The sequence below is a fragment of the Eurypyga helias genome, unplaced genomic scaffold (genome assembly GCF_000690775.1).
Source record: "Eurypyga helias isolate BGI_N326 unplaced genomic scaffold, ASM69077v1 Scaffold42191, whole genome shotgun sequence".
Lineage (NCBI taxonomy): Eukaryota > Metazoa > Chordata > Aves > Eurypygiformes > Eurypygidae > Eurypyga > Eurypyga helias.
This window is the reverse complement of record NW_010230946.1, coordinates 1-6,013: the sequence shown is the minus strand read 5'-3', so window position 1 is coordinate 6,013 and position 6,013 is coordinate 1. Positions and strand designations below refer to the sequence as shown.

General features: G+C 37.2%; 1 long non-coding RNA gene across 1 annotated transcript; it reads right to left on the bottom strand.

Moving 5' to 3' along the window:
• Window positions 1–824: 824 nt before the first annotated feature.
• Window positions 825–4,913, bottom strand: LOC104516547. The gene is made up of 4 exons (XR_727954.1): window positions 4,890–4,913; window positions 3,426–3,524; window positions 1,814–1,912; window positions 825–919 (listed from the first exon to the last, which is right to left on the bottom strand). It is a non-coding gene; the product is annotated as an uncharacterized LOC104516547 (long non-coding RNA).
• Window positions 4,914–6,013: the final 1,100 nt, after the last annotated feature.

Genomic DNA, 6,013 nt, shown 5'->3' with positions numbered 1-6,013 from the left:
ACCCAAACCATTCTATGATTTTAGCTGTCGATACAACTCCTGTGTTACATAATATTTAATAGTTTTTAAATTAAAATTTACAAGGAAGTTTAAATAATCCTCACATGTAGTTCAAACAGCTGGGAAGTAACATACTCCAACATCAACATTTCATCTTGTGTCACGTATTTCTTGGCATTTGTATTCCAAAACTAAACAGGACACACAGATGTCTGTACCCACACCTTATCACTGGAAAAAGAACAGCTACTTACAGCTCCTTCTTGATCAACATCAGCTCCCATCTGCAGCAAGTATTTCACACACTCCAAATGACCCTTCCTTGCTGCCCAAACCAGTGGGGTGGTTCCATACTGCAAAAACATTCATAACATTCTATCATACTGCTCTCAGTATTTAGCATCCCCTGCAAGCTAGTACTCATCCTATACTTTATTGCTTTAGTTTTAACAAAGATACAGTTTGGTCTTGTGAATTAACAGAAGCATTGGAAAGAAGAAGTTAAACTGGCCTTTGTAGATGACAGCTGTAAGAATTATTTTTCTTTGCAATGCAGGATAGCAGGTTTTCCGATAGTTCAGAAAACAGAAAGGTGCTCCACTGAAATAAATGTTCACAACCATCTTCAGCATACTACAGAAAAACCTCTTGCAAATATAATGACTTACTCTAGCACACTAGTTCTAATCTCATGGGCAAAAAGTAACTGGGTGTTTTTACAATCAAAAACCCATAGTTCTTTTCAATATTAAAACTTCCTTTGACTGGAAATGTATCACGCATTAAAGAAATTAAATATTATCTAAATATAACTTACTTTGTCAGAGCAGTTCACTTTAGCTCCATGTTGCAGTAAGAGATGTACTATATCCGAGTGGCCCCGTCCTGCTGCCCAAATAATTGGATAAACACTGTATTGCTTAAAATTAAAACAAGAAAACACAAAAACAGAAAGCCCATATGAAATAAGATCATAGTCTTAATTATTTTCCATGAACAATTATTGATCACAATGCTCCAAGAGACGATAAACCCATAGAAAAAGGACTGTCTGGAAGCACTTATGAATCTGTTTTGTTGTATAACTCCTTAAACAAGGTTTGAAAATTCACATCCTCATCTTTATATAAAGATTTGTAATGTAAGAGAGAAGGAGCAGACAGCTATGGAATATCCCTAAGTAATCCAGGGCGCAGATGATTTACGTCACGCAGAAACTGTATGTGCAAAGCAGATGAAACTGTCAGCAAGGTAAGTCACTGTGTTCTTCCTTGAGTGTGCACTGCTGCCTCAAACACCAGAGAGCTGACAGTAGAAACAAATGGGTCATTCAAGTTTCAACATGCCTATAGTATTATAGAAAACGTTTATAAAATGAAATAAATCTCAGAATCTGAGTTAGTTTAATTCCCTCACGTGTATAGTACCTATTTATACAATCCAGCCCATTTGGTAACTATGAGACAATTAAAACTAATTTTTGTTTCCAAATTGCACATATTAGTTACTCCATGGAGTTCTACAGAAGCAGGAAGATGGTAATTGTTATACAACTAGAATTAGATACACTCCTTTTCTATGACTTCCTCTCCTGCTAAACTGAATCTTATTAAGAGCTATAAACTCATTTGCTTTAATAAAAATTAATCAAAACAAGAGTGGCTGTCATACAGGTTATTAACGCAAACCCTTTATAAATAAGCAGAGCAATTAATGTTATAGCACAAAAAAATGCTAAATGTTTAAAATAACAAGTGTACCATTCAGGATTTCAAACACTTGGAACGAGGGGGTGTTTAAGACCAAAACTTACCATTCCTGTGATGTTTGGATTTGCTCCTTTCTCAAGCAGCAGTTTAGCTACTTCGGTCCGGCCTTTATATGATGCCCACATCAGGGCAGTCCATCCTCCCTGGCAAGCACAATTCAGAAAAATGTGAAAACTGAAAAATATTCTTTAGAAACCTAACCAGGGACTTTTATTTCATTTTTTTATTTGACCTAAGACTGTTTTGCAAGTCCAAAACATAGGAAGGATTGACTACACAACCTTGTTATTTATCCTACATAAACAGGATTACAATCACACGTATTAAAGTTCCTGCTGTATGTAAAACTTGTGAGAGTACCATGTTCCTGAGTTTGCTGTAAACACTCAATTCAGACTTAAGTGTATACAAATCTGAACACTGGATAAACAAAACCAAAAAAACCACTACCTTAAACCAGAAGTCCAAATCAATTAGCACGGAGGGCTTAATTTTGATTTGTGTAACAGACAGTTGGCCTTCATAAAGTAACCATGTAATGATTTGCTACTTCATGAAAAAGAAACAAAACACCTGTCTTCTTAAGGGAGTAATAGGAGCAATTAAAGTCAAACTGCATCAGTGTGTTCATTTAAGTTTGCAAACCAACAGACAACGAGGTTTCACTGGCTAAGGCATTGGACAGGTCAGGGAACCAAAATTAATTGTCAGTACAGGATGCCTCTGAAAACTGTCAGCACAACTGTTATTTACTTCTTTATACTACACTTCTGGGGAGGTCAAAGATCCCTCAGACTGACACAGGCCTTGTGCTGGTTTTGGCCAACCACGGGCCATGTGGATGTGCTTAATGCGACATTTATGAATATGCTAGATTAGTAGGACATGGGAGGATGCCTCAGCCTTCACACAGAGTGGAACTCCAACCAAAGGAAGCACTTCAACTCTCTCCCCTAGTGGTTTTCCCTATTCTGACTTAATCAGAATGAAATTAGTCCTTGAAGGTACCTAATTCCCTCTTCAGTCAATGGATACAAGTCTGTAGCTCTTCGGAGGCATTGGACCATCTAATCATGTTAGCAATGCCCGTAATTCTTTAGGTGGACTGGACTAGAGCACCACCTTCCCACTGAAAAGTTTGGCAAGCTGAATGACAATAAATTCCAGGACATGGAGAACAAAAAACTTCTATATGAACAGTAACTGCTGTCCAGACAGTAAGTAAAAATGGACAGGTATCTCGTGGGAAAAGATACATTTATTTTGCCAGAATACTTTGGAAGCAGCTAACTCCACCACAAAAAAAAAAAACCAAAAACAAAACAAACACCACCACAAACACCCCACAACAAACCAACCCCACCTACCCAAAGCACACCCAAAAATCAAACTGTTCTTCAGTTTAGCTTTTCTCCAAAGCAAATTAAGAGGAAAAAAAAGAAGCCCTAGAAAACAAGTTGCCTTTATTAACACTGAAGCAACTATTTTACAGTTGTAAAAGCAATATTTAAATATATACTCTTTTCCATTTTAACAGTTCTGAGTACATAATTTCGGAATAAAAGATCTGATTGGTTTTACAGAACTGAGAATCTGTGACCCCCAAAATTCTTCTTACTAAAAACCATTTCTTTTTTACAGTAGGACAACACATACCAAATCCCGATGCTCCAAACTGACATTATAATTGAGCAGCTCTGCTACAATAGCTGCATGTCCTTCTTTAGCTGCTGAAATAAGAGCCGTCCAGTTATCCTAGAAGAAGGAGAAAACATTAAGTGATATTCAATATTTTAATACAATTACCTTTTTTTTCCAAGTGTTGAACCCACAATAGGAAATCTGCAACCCGTTAAAAAGAGCTGTTCTTAAAAAATGAACAGTAATAAAACAAAGACTACCTGCCAGTTATACACATGAAAATACAGACCAACAACTACTCCAAATCTCTTCTCCCCAATACCCATCACTCTCTTATGTTCCCTGCAGGTTAACTACTTAAAAAACTTTTATGGGGGAAGCAACGCCTACAAAGGATGAGAGAATGAGGTTAAGACACTGAGAACCACTGGGTGGGAAAGAGATGGCAACCAAAACCACAGAAAATGGTGGTGGTCTGTCTCCACACAAAGTGGGCAACAGTACCCAAAGGGTTAATATGCAGGGAATTTCGATCACAGCTTCTTAGATACATGATCCCTTGAGGTGATACCTTCCATCCACTGCTCAAACCCTGTCCCAGTGTGGACTACTGCTGTATATGCTATACACATAAATACAACAACAGTTTACATGGTAACCATTTTTCCTGTAAGCACAGAAACTCTAACATTTACGACTAATCTAATAAAATGTCCCCAAAAAAGAGACTTTTTCTTCTTCCAACTGACAGATTTCCCACCAGAACTTTCCTGAACGTCTACACTGCAATCAAACTAAGTGCAGAAGAAAACAAACACAAACAACATCCTTTTCTTGTTTATCACTCTTCATTGGACTACACAAACCTTTCAAAACTTTTTAATGTCATCTCTGTTCTGTTCACCCTTTCTGAGCATCTGTCACCTTGAGTCAACCTCTTCTGCAAAGGCAGAAAGACAATTCATATATATTAAATACTTCTCTGCCACTGTTCTGGCTGTCACCTAAATAGAGGTGTAACCTAAATTCTCCCTCAGTATTTATTGAAAAACACCAAAACCAAGCAATTAAAAAAAAAAAATGCTGACCTTCCACATCATGACTGCAATGAGCAGAATCACTTGGACCTCACTTTGATGCTGTATTTCTCTCTTCCACCTATCTTTTCGTGTCAACTCCTGCCAATACTTTTATTATAGCTTAGAGTACTAATCTCCGAGAAGAAACAGCAGCAGTACTCAGCAGAGACCCTCAGACATTTAAACATCTTAAATATCCCTATTCTTTATGAGGGATCAAATCAGAGGAATACAGAGCCAAGAAATTTTGAATGGAATTTAGCTTTCATGTCATCATTTTCCACCTTCCTTTTTATTCCCCTCCCCTCAACACTAATCTAAATTCCTTTTCTTTGCCTGCCCCTTGAAATTTCTTCTTCCCCTACTGTTTGGTACCATCACATAAAGAACTAATACTTACTGCATCTTCCAAGTTGCAATTAGCTCCCTTCTTGAGAAGCTCCTGGACAATTTCTAAATTGCCTTGCTCAGCAGCCAACATGAGTGGAGTCTGGCCATTCTGAAAACAAAATGATAGGAAAAGCGAGGTATTGGGAAGTGATACAAATGACACACATACACCAACAATAAAAGGCCAAAAACTGCACAAGAACTTTGTTTCCAGTTTTTAACTGCCAGTGTGAAGCAGTGAGAAGGACTAGTTTTCAAACAACACAGTAAGCTTGTAATAAAAATGGAAAACATGATCTTAAAACCAGTCCCATAAGAGAAGAAAAACCCAACCAACCAAAAAAACCCCACATTTCAGACATTAACAACAGCTACCGAAAGCCTCACAAATGTTAAATAACTTTCTTTCCAAATTATTTGTCTACTGAAGACACCTCTAATACAGCCCATTAACACCTTTACATCTTGAGGTAGATTTTAACTGTCATTAAAACACACTCACTGATTCAGAGTAACAGTAAGATTTCTTGCTGAAGTCTTGGGAAAAATGGCAAAGTTACACTTAGGGCTGACAGTATACCAAATACAAACATCATTCCTGTCCTGTGCTACACGGGTTTGTAACAGCCAGCCTCATCTCAGGGAAGATAAAGGCAGAGAAGCTTGTTATTTGCCTTCAAGAATGCTTTAGAAGTCAGTTACACCTTCCATCAGGTTATCCATTAAGGATAACCAACACTATTACTTGTGACAGGATACAATGTTTTTACAGAATATAACAGGTTTTTTTACAGGGAGAAACGATGCTCTCCTGTAAGGTGAGGTTGTTATAACCATACATTGTATACATTCAAAATGATACCTTTGTTTTTAGACCCTAAAGTATATCTCATATCAATAAACAGCACCATTTAGGTCTGGTCATAAAAAAAAAAAATTAAAATGCTCAAAAAAATCAAGAGGAAGGAAAATACTACTTTCTAGAATAAAACAGTTTTCTTCAGACCAGAGAACAGTCATAACTTGTGCTCTTTGAGTTTTTATGTACAAGTTAAAATTTTGGGAATACACACGCCAAGTGATTTGGGAAATCCTGCCTGACCAATCTGACAGCTGTGCTGGATTCAGCCAGGA